The sequence below is a fragment of the Puntigrus tetrazona genome, chromosome 4 (genome assembly GCF_018831695.1).
Source record: "Puntigrus tetrazona isolate hp1 chromosome 4, ASM1883169v1, whole genome shotgun sequence".
Classification (NCBI taxonomy): domain Eukaryota; kingdom Metazoa; phylum Chordata; class Actinopteri; order Cypriniformes; family Cyprinidae; genus Puntigrus; species Puntigrus tetrazona.
This window is the reverse complement of record NC_056702.1, coordinates 18,007,924-18,022,083: the sequence shown is the minus strand read 5'-3', so window position 1 is coordinate 18,022,083 and position 14,160 is coordinate 18,007,924.

Sequence of the window (14,160 nt, the reverse complement as noted above, 5' to 3'; positions counted from 1 at the left end):
GCCCATCTGTAGTAATTCTTATAGGAGCAGTGTCCCAGAAATCCCTTTATTTTCAGGAGAGACCTTCAGCTAAAAAAAATAAATAAATAAACAAATCAGGGTGCTAACCAAGGCTATCTGCTGAAATCAATACAGGCGTATCCCTCGACACTCGGCCAGCTGTTCTTTGAGGAGTATCGATCTTCCTAAATGCAGGGGTCTGGAAGCCTCTTCCTCTGGTGGGAACGAGCGTCTCTGGGCCGCGGCACGTCGAGCGAGACAGCGAGGAACCTGGGAAGAGGCCGATGTGTGACTTGATGTTATCGATGAAAGCGGCTCCGGCTACAGACCCGCCGCAGCGAGGGCCTCTCTCTAGGATGCCAACACTCAATATCTCGCCGCAGGTCTGCCCTCTCCATCCATACCGCTTAATGTCTCGCTGTTGTCGTTGTGCGTCTTAGGCCCTCTGGACTCCGGAAAGTGCATGCTGCCACTTTTCTTCACTGGCAGTGCCATCAAAAGATGGACTGCATGCTTGATCTCAAACCGCAGCGAAAATGACAAACGAACACATATAAAAATAAAAAATCATGCATTTTTACAAGAGATGGGCTGATCTTTTTAACCGCTCAACACGGTGGCTTTAGAAAATAAACTCTTGCTGTATTTGCTCTAAAACACACACACACACACACACACACACACACACACACACGTTTAGGATTGGAGTAATGGTTTTATAACCCTAGATCTGCTTTATTATAAAAACCACCAATTACCAATGGTTACCAACCAGTCCACCAACAGACAAGTAACTTATTCTACTAACCCTAACCCTCTACTAATAATCCTAGTTATTTGTAGTTATTATAAATGTCTAAACTGCACCACCGATGTAAAGTGTAACCAGTTAACAATAACTGTAAGTGTAACTAGTTGATAATAAACTGGTTTTAGGTTGGTAGGAATTTATTCTATAGTCCTGTTCTGCATGTTACAGTGATTAAAATAACTATTACTGTTAATTATAATAATAACCATGTTACTTAAACATTATGTACATTATTCTACATTGCTTGCTTCACATATAGACTTAAGTCTAGATATTTTAGTGTGCTTAGTAGTGTAGAACTCTGGAAGTCTTTGACTATCAGCAGCTCTCTGGATCCTCACACTTTTCTAAATATTTGGATGATTCTGAGTAAATGTTGAGTAAAGATTTTCACTTTTACAGAGTAAAATTAGTAAAATTAAAATGAACTGTAAACAAGTATTTGATACTATATTAAGAAACATTGCGAGATAGTTTCAATAAAGACACTAAACTAATATTTATACGCTCTCATTCATCCAAAAAGCCCTGTAATCCAGATCCTTCATTTCTGATAAAGAGTTAATAAAAATGTTATATCAGCCATTTAAAGTTTTTAACTATCAGAGTGATCTGAAAAAAAGCTCATGTTGTGAGGTCTTCAGAAACACACACATCCTGACAGAGATGACAAAAACAAGCGCTCGGTCACGATGGATCCAGAGAAGCTCGTCACTGATTGGACGACAGCGATGAGGCTCAGCGGGCGTCTGCCAATCACAGCACTGCTCCCTCCATTCATGCATTTCAGCTTTTCTCTGAAGACGTCTCCTCATTACTGTTTTCTAGCACAGACCGTGCAAATGAACCGCTGGGATTAATTCTATATCTGTATGGTTTTGTGTTTTCTCTGTGTCTCTGGAGCAGACAGCAAGACACTGTAAAATCATCAGGATATTAAGTAAACTAGGTTTCATGAAGATAAATGTCCTACAATAAATATCAAAACTTTATTTTAATAACATGCATATGCATTGCTAAAGAAAAACTTTAAAGGTGATTTTCTCAATATTTTGATTTTTTTGCTACCTCAGATTCCAGATTCTCTAATAGTTGTATCTCATAACAAACCAGACATCACTGGAGAGATCATTTATTCAGATGAAAGTTATTTTCTTATTGAGGCTCATGACAGGTTTTGTAGTCAAGGGTCAATGCAAAGAAAAATATAGTAAAAATCCTAAGAATAGTTATAGTAACTATACCATATTCACACACACACACACACACCACACACACACACACACACACACCTCTGTTGGCTGTAGAAAGAGAACTTGGCCTCTTCTGCAGCAGTCAAGACAAATGAGATCGTGACAGCTTTCTCCTCTCTCTGCTGTCTCCATGGGAGGCTTATATGAAGTGTGTGTGTGAGTGTGTGTGTGTGTGTGTGTGTGTCATACTGTGTAAACTTGGGGCAAGAGATCCAGGCTTGGGGAAGATAAAGACCTCTCGCTAGAATGTAAACACTCTGTGAAGTGACGCTGGGGTCAGCGGCTGTCACACACACACACACACACACACACACACACACACACACACACACACACACACACACGCGGGTCAGGGTTAAGCAGCGTTCTCTTCAAGGGCTGCTTTCCCTCTTAACCCCTCGGAGGGCAGAGCGGTGTACTGCGGAGCTGGAATGAAGACGCGTCAGAGGTCAGCCTCAAACACACACACACACACACACACACACACACACACACACACACACTTACAGTGTGTCAGAAACATTTGAGAGTTAAGCCCAAAGTTCACAAGTATAAGTGACGTTGTGTTTGATGCTTGAAGTAAGTTTAGGGTTATGATAGAACTGTGTATGAATGATGGTCAGAGAAACCGTCTGAGACTGATGCCACTGATGACTGCAATATTATTATTATTATTATTATTATTATTATCAGGCTAATTAATATTACAGCTTATTTGTTCCATTGGACTTCTTTGCCTGTGTTTTATAGTGTTGCATCTTATAACAAATGACACGAATCATGTACATGCGAAGCAAGAATAAGAGATTTATTCCTCAATCAGTGTAGATAGCTTAAATTATAATCCGTGTGTTTACGTTGTTCAATGCCAAAAAATCCCATTCTTCTTGGTTATCCCATCCACAATTCCAACATTCACTGAACCGAAGGAGGACTCTGCCAGTGGTCAATGCTTTCCACAACGGCCATACTACAATACTAAAAATACTACAATACACACACCTTAACCTTAACTCAACCACTGAAGAACCTTTACAGAGAGATATTAAGATCTCTCCGTGGCCTTCAGAATGTCCTCCACACACACACACACACACACACACACAATGACACACACACACACACACACACACACACACACACACACACACACACACACACACACACACACACACAATGACACACACACACACACACACACACACACACACACACACACACACACACACACACACACACACACACACAATGACACACACACAATGACACACACACACACAACACACACACACACACACACACACACACACAACACACACACACACACAATGACACACACACACACACACACACACACACACACACACACACACACACACACACACACACACACACACACACATGACACACACACACACACACACACACACACACATGACACACACATGACACACACACACACACAACACACACACACACACACACACACACACAATGACACACACACACACACAAAATGACACACACACACACACACACACAAAATGACACACACACACTGTCTGCTAGGTTCTTACCAATTCCCAAAAAAAGATGAGTAAAAATTTAAATGAGTAAAAAGTTTTTTAAATGCATGTCAAGTCGTTTCTTACTGATGTTACATCACGCTCACTATCACGAGATTCATCTCACACACGGTCAGTGTTTCCTGTTCCTCGGGCGTAAAGGACGTCTAGCAGATCACACTATCAAGTCTATGCCTCCAAAAAAAAAAAAAATCATTTTAGTTTAACATTTAAAGGGGTGTATTTGTGATTAAAATGATAGCACGTGTGTATTTTGTAGTTTGTGATTCTGTACCTGGTTAAATAAATAATGAGTGACGGACACAGAAATCAACAGCTTTTCTTCCACGTGTCATTTCTACCGAGTTCATCTCTTCGGGGATGGTTTACACAATCACACGCTTATCTCGCGGCGTCTGAGATTGATGAAAGCACAGGTGGATGGTCAGCACTTATGTTTGAAAAATCCTTTCTGTTGGTTTAGTCTGCCTATGAAGATCAGCTGCGTGTGCACATCCAGAAGATCTTTGATGTGTGTAAGACGCAGCGATCCTGTTATTTCTAGATAAGAAAAGGCGACATTAACCGCTCTGTTGGCCAGTGCCTTGCTTGGGGATATTTGTACGAGCGCTTTTGTTTGACTTCACGTCACAGATTGTTTATGAAGTATCTCTGCACTAATACGCTTCACATTTTTCAATTGCGTACGATTAAGTCCCAGAAATGAACCCGTCCCCATTCACTCGTCCTGCAGAGTGCAAATAAATCTCAGGCGTCAGTCGGACTCGATCTAACCGCTCCGTCTTCAGCCGCGGACACGTTCATCACGGTAATATACACACGGCCTCTTGAGTAGAGAGAGGCGTTTATACTCTTGTGATCAAAGTGCTTAAGTGGTGCATAACAACATCTATTCTGCTCCTCGTCTCTCTGGGTCCTAAAGGCTCCGATCTCCAGGGAGATGCTTCTGTGCATCTCATACAACACTCTCAGCAAGCACTTCAAGCAGCTTCTGATCAACGGCCTGAAATATGACAGCGGTCGAACGGACGCAACTACGAGCGGCTCTCAGGCCATCTTTGTTATCTGACTCCATGGACAGTAAGTAGATCCTCGGGGCAAAAATAACAGCATCTGCATTTTGTCAGACTTATCAGCGCTTGCGCCGCTCGGACTTCAGGATCCGACGACACTATTTTGGTCTCCAGCCTCGCAGTCGTCTTCATACGAGCAAACGCCGACGGGAGCCAATCATTTAAAAGCTAATCGCCATTTTAAAAAAAAGTCAAAGAATCATATTCTATTTTTTAATCTCAAGTGAATAAAGTGGCACCTTATTTCTTTATTAAGGACGGAGTACACCCGTTCACATGTTCTTGTGAAGTGTTTGAATTATTTTTACACGGTGTTATTTTATTTTTATATGCAGTTGATTCGTTTGAGACTGTGTTCATGATAACAGACTAAAGAACATCGTTTTATCGTTATTAGAATCATAATGTGTTTTTAACTGTTATTGTTGGCAAAACTGAAAAAAATACAATATTGTGTCATGTTTATGCTTATAATTGGATAAACAAAAATGATTAATCGCATAGAAAAAAGGTTTTATGTACATAATATATGTCTGTGCACTCATACAGTATATATTTTGTATTTAATATATATAATTTTTCTTTAATACATATTAAATATATACACAGAACAAACTTTTATTTTGGATGTGATTAATCATTACTCGTGATGTTTCTTATTTATCACTTAACTTTCGCCCCTTGTGTTGAATTTCTGTTATATTCTAGCTGCATTTTAAATAGCATACTCTCTGTATATGTTTTTATTTGTTTCTTTAGTAAGTGACCATCTCAGCTTCAACAAGTACAGTAATAGAAATACGGCGCAGTCTAAAGACCATCCGTTCATCTGGAGCGGGTTCACAACAGGTGCGACCGAGTCAAAGCTAATAAAAGTCTGCCCCGTGTGCAACAGATATCAATCCAGGGCACAAAACATGGAAAAACATTAGCTGAGTTTCAGTACGACAAGGTGAAAAATGGAGTCTCACACCAACCTCTGATCGTTCCACTCCAGCGGACTATTGATCCTGCGCTGAGACGAGGAGAAGACAGGGACGTCTCCAGAGAGCTGGTGGCACTTTAACTGGCCCTCTGTCGTCCCAACAGTGTGAGGAGACCGGCCAGACCTGACTAAACTGAGACAATAGCCAGTGATGGACGGACGCGTGTCCCAGGACAACTTTCACTTAGGCTGGAGATCCTGCTTCACTGGATCCGGTCCCAGAGCTTCACGTACAGGTCTTCTGCGGCGAGGTGGTGTGGACGAGGGCACTCAAGCACAGGGACCTGGAAGTCAGCAGCACATCGGAAATCAATATACAGGACAGCTTTTATTAACGATGGCAGCTGCAAGCGTGTCCCCTTCAGCTTCCAGTGGAGCATGTCCTGAGGAGCCACTCTCGTCTCGGTTCTACACTCTCAAAGCGGCGTACTCCTGACAGCGAGCTTCAAAACTAGAACTAAGACACTTCAAACTAGAGCCTGATGAACACCTCAGATCTAAACATCGGTGCTGTGTTGATAGTATCGTGTATCGATGACTGTGATTGATGCCACAGACAATAGCAAGATTATTATCATCATCATCTTCCGCATGTTTGCTAATTATAACCAATCACAGACTATTTTGTGGGGTTTATGAACACAGTGGCCAATCAGAGGCGTTTAGATGAGTCACCGCTGAAGCAGTTGATTTCATGAATTCAGATCTCACGGATTCTCTCATCGTAAACAATGAAATGCAGGTGTGACGTATAAGACTGATTCATCATTCAGTGTAGATAGTAGGCCCGTCGCAATAATCAATAGATCAACATATCGAACAATATATGTACATGACCCCAAAACGTTTCGGTGATGTAATATATTGGCCATTACATTTACATCTTTGGTAACGTAATGTTTTCTGTAGCTGCTTTGAGTAAATGTAAGCATATAATTAGTAATACAGTGTCTGTATTAAACGGTTATCATAATAAATGCAAATTCAGTCTAACTGAGATTTTAGCCGCATGTCGGAGTTGGTTCACTTTCCAGCAAAGAAACAAAGTAATTAAACAATTAAATAAGTTAGTATTTAAGACAATCGAGCATGTTGCCCAACACTAACTTCTATTAGTGTTTTGGGGCTAATTGGCCGCCCAGTAGACAGTCATTGGTCCCATTGAAACACACGGCAGATCAGTCCAGAAGAACTAGAGTCCATGTGACAGGCCGCTGGAAGGAAGAAATCAAGATGTGTCCAGACAATGCGGGTCAGATGCCGTTAATGGTTGAACAGCCACAACACACAGGAGGGACAATTAGTTTGCCTCATTATCAGTGGAGTCTCATTATCAGAGCGAACAGGAGCTTAGACTGCTGGAGATCGATGAGGAAGGTCAGTGTATCATCAACAAAAGGCAAAAGTGCTGCAGAGATAAAAGGGATCTTTCCACGGTCTTATCCTGCTGCCACGCTTGGAATTTGTCTGACCGAAATTCCTTTCATGAGACACAATTGTGAATGTTCCTCAAGTGTCTGTGTGTAAGAAGCTGATTTATCTACACAACTCTCCTCGCTCTCACTACGTCGTCTCCTGATGCATGATCATAAGAGAAATCTAAACCAGCCTAGTTTCAACATATCCTGAAACATCATTCATTCTGCAGCCGAGTCATTTTAGTTCTGATTGTATAGCTACCATTGTATTTATCCCACAGCTGAGATGAGCACAAAATAATCTGTTAAAAAGTCAATTTACTTTCATGCAAGTGCAAGCAATTCTACTGAATGTGCATTTGTAGAGTTTTTCAAATATCGCTAATTACTCGGCAACAATATACGTATTAATAATGAAATATTAACATTTTAACTCCTTGGTTTAATGATATTTCATCATTATTTATTTAAAGAAATACTTGAATAACACACAACAGTATGAACTGTAGCACGTTATCCAAGCTGATATATTTTAAACTAAATGGCAACTTCATTAAAAACATATTTGTAGTTACAAACATGCATAAACGTGACATACATGCATTTTGGTTTTCCACAAATATTAGTCATTCAGCACGCTCTTTAACTGCATTTTAAAAGACAGAGGTAACTGATAAATTACGTATAAAGATGTACTGAAGTCTACTTTAGTGGGTTCAACTAATTGGATTTAATATAAACTGCAATAGATTTCATTTAAGCGCGCCACAACCGAGGAAATAATCTTCACAAAATAAATACTAAAATATGATTGTGTAGCTCTTTCTTTATATCAAGGTCATTTCAAACATGCATATATATATACACATTTCAATAATTGAATTAAAACATAAAATGCATTTGAAAACACCCACAATACAACTTCCAGTAACTGTTTATTCTGAATGTCCACTTCAGACACTAACTACTTCAACTAACTGTAAGTAACTCTGTAACTACATGTCAACTATCAGTCATGAGAGTATTAGTAGACTATTAGAGTCCACACCGTACTACATACTGACTATCAGAAACTTTACAAGTATATTCTACTGACCCTAAACCTGCCCTGAAAGTCTACTCTGAGAGTTATAGTATAAACATAATTTGGTTTAAATTGTAAAACAATTACGATCATAATCGCAGCCCTAGTGGACATGTAGTTGCAAAGTGACTAGAATTTCTAAAGTGGACTATTAAAATAAAGTGCAAGCTAACTTTCCTGTAGTTGAAGGAACCCCAATCAATATTAAACGATATACACTTTTTAACGAAGTTTAGTGGTAGTAGTGATAACTCTTGTACAGCATTTGGGTCAACATGGATTAACAAGAGCGCTAGCCTTCATCTCGTGCTCACTGCCTTCCTCATGTCATTAATCTCCACCCTCTTCCCACACACACACACACACACACACACACTCATCAGACAGTCTGCATGGCACCAGACAGCAGCGAGCAGTCGAAGGGGATGTGTGAGAGCCCCCTGCTGCCAAGAGGCGGGCAGAAGGAGGAAACAAACCCCTGCTAATGGAGACATAACATGCTCACCGGAGCAGAAACTCAAACAAACGATTAATGGGCAATGGACCCTCTGCTCCCGCTCCTCTTCGCCATCTCTCTCTCTCTCTCTCTCTCTCTCTCTCGTTCTGACCGCCATCTCCAAGAGCGTCGCCGGAGATCCAAGAGCATGTGAGCCGAACGCATTCGAAAACGAACACAGCGAAGCACAAAGCACTCAACAAATACTTCAACGCAGACACTTCTAGTTAGCCTCGGAGCTCCTCTGCAGCGATGAAGGAGAGCGGCGTCTGATCTTCTGAAGAGAGACGTCAGACGCTGCTGTCTGCGCGGGGCTTTAAGATAAAAGAGGCGATCTATACGCAGTCTCACAAATCCCTCGTGAATCTCCAAGTCTCTCAGATGGAAGATGTGACCTAATGAAGCAACAATAGGATTTGAGCCGAGGTTATTAGGCCAGAGCTCAAGCCCCAGGCCCCCGTCAGGAGCAGGGCCCTACTGAAGCTCATCAGAAGCGGATCTGAGATCAGCGGCGCTCCTGACACCGACGAGCAGAGGGTTCGGCTGGAGATCTCAGATCAGCAGCTCGGGGCAGGTTCACCCAGAGTACACCACACACAGAACTACACCGCCTCCCATTACATCATCGCTACGCTCGACCTGCGTTCTGCTAGCACGGCTTCGTTCATCGGATGTGCTGAATTTACAGACAAGGTTTCCATAATCCATGAATTCGACTTGATCAGAAGGCCCCTGTTTTTAACGATCACCTTCAACACGTGTGAAGATATCTCCTCAGATAACTCATGACGCATCGCTGAGGCTCAAACCCGGCGCTAGCAATGCTAACATCATGGGTTTGATTTCCACATGAACCGATAAAACGTGTACCTTGACTGTAAGACCCTATGAAATCAACTTTATTCTTTTCCCAAATTCCATTTTTTTACTTTACAAATTCCAGTTTTCTCTTTTTTTAGTTTACAGTCTAACTTCCTTGTTGCCAGATTCAGTTCAAGCTTGTCTAAGTCTATGAATGCCTAAAACAACATACAATTAAAGCGTATTTGTGCAATCATTTTAAATTCGTTTTCCCCCACCTCAGAAATTCTGGATCTTTATCTGGTTGTCAGTTGTTAATTTAATTTATATTCTATTTAAATGAAAATTAAGCAGACTTTATTCTTGCCGAACAAAGTTACTATCAAAAATACGACGCGATTAATCCTAAACACAATAAAAATGTTAACAATTTTAGCAATACTTAAATACATTAAACTGAACATATAGAAATGTGTCAAAGTTAAACCAAACATTTATTTTACGATGAATACAATAGTAAAGTGACTCTCAGAGCAGATTGAGATGTTTGTGTATTTCTATTCTGATTTAGTTCTCTGAATTCACTTCAGTATGCGTACGATAAACGAAGCTTCTGCGCCATTCATCCCACCGAGACACGAACCATTCATAATTAATCTTTCTGCTTAATATTCAGATACTAGTCCGTGTCACGACAGTCAATATAAAAATTCGTTATGATATTCGCCGTTATACAGTAATACTGTATTCCGCGATCCCGCCCGTGTTTTTTTACCGCATCGCCCTACCCTGAATATTGCCTTCAAGTGTCTGTCAAACGCGTGCAGGTGAATCTAATAAGATGAAAGACGTTTCGGTGGAACGCCGGCCATCGAAAGGCAGAATGGCTGCGGTGGAAGCGGAGTAATTGTTCTCCGGGGGCCGCCGATCCGGTAGCTGAAGGAGACAGCCTCACGCTCATGTGTTTTGATTAGCAGGTAATGATCTTTGATGTAATGCGCTGACTGGGAAAGTGCGGCTCCGATAGAATTCCGGTAGATGCTCGGTCGACCTGGAGCCAGTGTCAGCTCTCATTAGGGCCGTCGTCTCCGTGACCTCCCCTGCGCTCAAGCGGGGCCCCTCCTCTCAGCTGGAGGGCCCCGCGTAATGATATCAATAGCAGCAGGGGTGCAATGAATACAAATCCGCGTGCGGAATGTTTGGACAAGAATCCTCTCGCGAGCCCCACACCAGCGAGGCTCCGTCCCCCTCCTGGACACAAAGGGCAGATTCAGTGCTGATCCGTGCGGTCAGTCGGTGGACACGAAGACAAACTCCCTCCAGCGGCGGGTCCGCTCCAGAACTAGCCGCCGATAACACATTTCTACTGTACCTCTGTCTGTAAACCACTGACTTTATTTAGAGGAAAACCTGATTGTTTCAGACAAGTGGAAAGAAAACACCCTCAAGACACCGTTAAGTGTTTCTAAAGTTCGCATTTTCTCTGTGTATCATTAGATTTCAGTTACTTCAGTAGTAATTACACACACACACACACACACACACACACACACACACACACACACAAAACTTTACATTTTTACCCCTGAAGGACTCGTTCATATATAATTCACTTGATAATATATCTCATTTTATTCCCCCCAAAAACGGTCAAAATGCATTGTTTTCTGTCTGTTTTTCCCTCTGTAAAAACTTTTGACTCCAGTGTTTAGAGTTTTGTTCTAGAAAAGTATGCAAATGAGCTCATATTTCATTAAACCCTAAATAATAAATAATGCATATTTAAACTTAATATTTTAGAAAACTTGTAATACAAAAAATGTTTGCAATTATCAATGTAATCAATCACCTAGGCAGGTAAGGTGATAAGTATTAGTTCATTTCTTAGCCCTATTCACCAGCAGTGTCTCGCCGTAAAGCTGCGGATGTTATCATTTATTTTAACGGAGCCGGTCACCTGTCATGCTGATGAATCAGATCAGCTGCAGTTAACAGCAGGCTTCAGTATCTGTAGCAAGCAGCAAGGCGTTCATCCAGGTCATTAAAAGACGTTTTGACTCTCTCCGTCCAAAACCAACCCTGAAGGTCCTGTCATCCTGAAAACTACAGACTAGCAAAGAAGAGATTGGTTTCAGGTACTCGTGTCTTCACTGAGTGAAAGAGTCCTGAAGAGTTGTCTGACTCATTACTGAATTTCAAATTCAGCAAAGCGTTTCATTACATAAATATGATCTTTCATTATTTACATTATCAGTCAGCTTCAGAACACATTCACTAAAATCCCTACTATTTATTATATTTAGCTAGTGTTATACGGTTAACGCTTAATTACAACAATTACATCTAAAATAACACAATAAATGCATTAAATCAATCTTACCCTTGGGGATCAAAGACAAGTCTGATTCTATCCTGATTTAAAATGTAAAGTTTTGTCTTAAAAACAAAGCGAGAAAATCCTTCAGAAGACTTTTTGGAAATACTAAATATTCCAAGCTTTTCTTTTTTGAGAATGTTTTGTTCAGGAACCCTAGCATTACAGCATGAACTGATTTAAACAACTTTGCAGTTCAAGTAGAACAGAAAATGACAAAAAAAAAAAGACATAATTCGACCTAATAAAAGATCAGAATCTGAAAAAAACAGCAGACGTGCTTAACGTAAATGTAAAGTCAGTCTCTGACAGCAGGTGGCACTTTTAAAAAAGCAGCAGGTCACAAAAAAAGTAAATAAATCCTTTCTGGTAATATGGTGATACATAATCCGAACTAAAATGACAAACTAATTAAGAGAACTCTACGGTTACAGCGTTTTAAAACATGCCGATCATCATTTCAGTACTTATTTACCAGACGGGTTATTTACTGTAGAACACTCCCGGTCAACCATCTGAAATGCCTCTGTTTTCCTAAATTTGTACAGAAAAGTCTCAGTTGAACCGTGTGTACTCCCTGTCACCAACATAACACAAGTCCTGTGTGAGAGCGAGCGTGCCGGAGCTTTGATTTCCGCCTCTGGTATTGACACAGCCGTTCAGAAAGCAGCCAGAGATTCCGGTAACAAAAGCATGTTCATGGTCCTGCTAAAATGACCCCCAATTAAAGAGCAATGGTAAAGGGCCACACATCTCTGCATCCATATTACCAGCAGCAGAAACATCATAAAACGTGTCACTACTAGACCTGTTTACACTCAGCAGAGCGGAGGCTAGCTGTCCCTAAATAAGTTATTCCTTTTCAGTGCTGTTTTTGGAAGAATGTCTAATGGTTTCAGCTGAAAGCCTCATTTATACACGTCTCTGTGAGTGTGTGTATATATATGTTTCTACACATATTTGAAAATCTTCTTTAAGGAAAAAAAAACCAACACCAAAACAGAGACATAATGATTTAAGTAATCTTTGTTTCTGTCATCATCTACTCACCCTTGAGTTCCTCCAAACCTGTTTGATCTTCTTTGTTGTGCCACAGAATAAGATGGTTTGAAGAAAGTCTGTAAGCAGGCTGTTTTTGGTCACCATTTCCTACCAAGAAAGTCAATGTTGACCAAAACAGCCTGATTACGAACTTTCTTCAAAATATCTTCCTTTGTGTTTCGGACAAACAAAGACATTCATAGTCTTTTGGAATTACTGGAGATGAGTAAATGATGACCACTTTCATATTTGGGTGAACTGTTCCTTTAAAGATGCGGGGATGAAAACTTTTGAACAAAATTATTTTTCTCGCCATTTTCCTTATTTTGCCTAAATATCATATTTTTTCCATTTAGTACTGCCCTTCAGAAGCTACAGGAAATGCACGTTTCCCAGAAGAGAAAAAACATTTATTTACCCTGAAGTTTTCACCTCCCACGTCTTAATACACTTTTCTTCATATGTGTGTGTGTTTTTCTACACATGCATATATTTTACCTTAAGGAAAGAGTCTTCTTTCTAAAAAAATGCATTTTGAGATTTAAAATGATTCCTGTTACAAAACCGAATAGAATCTGCAACTTCTGAAAGCAGGTGTGTTTTCTCTAAAGCGGTTTTCTCTAAATTTGATTTGTATATTTAATATATCTCCAGCAAACACAAGCTTTAGAAAGACAGCTGCCAAGACCCTTCAGAACGGCTGCGGCACATTACAAAAACTGCAACTCATAAATAAACCAACTGTCTGCTAAGTCATAATTACAGCCAAATACTTTATACTCTTCATCGAACACATTATTCATCAAAAAGTCTGCATTCATTACATTAAGCTTGTTTGTAGAGCGCCAATAAGAGCAGAATCATGTAATGTGTGTAACAAATGCGTTCTAGGATCATCAAAATCTCATTTACGAGTTCAACTCTTTACTTTTAAATCACTTTTTAATCAAATGAGATTTTAATACATGGAAAATTACACCCACGTTGTTGCTTGGTCCCAAAATGAAAAACTGAAGCCACAGTTTCGGGGTCGTTCGTCACGTTCCTGGGACAGCCCTTCGGTGACGGGACGAGGCTGCCATTAAAAACCAAGCGAGCTGCATGTAATCACTTTGGAACAGGGCTGCTGGATGTGAACGTCGCCTCCATCGCCCTCACACTCCTCCGACACACAGCTTTTTATACAAGTACAGCGCAAATGCATTAGCATGAATTAAACGTAGCCTCTTGACCCCCGC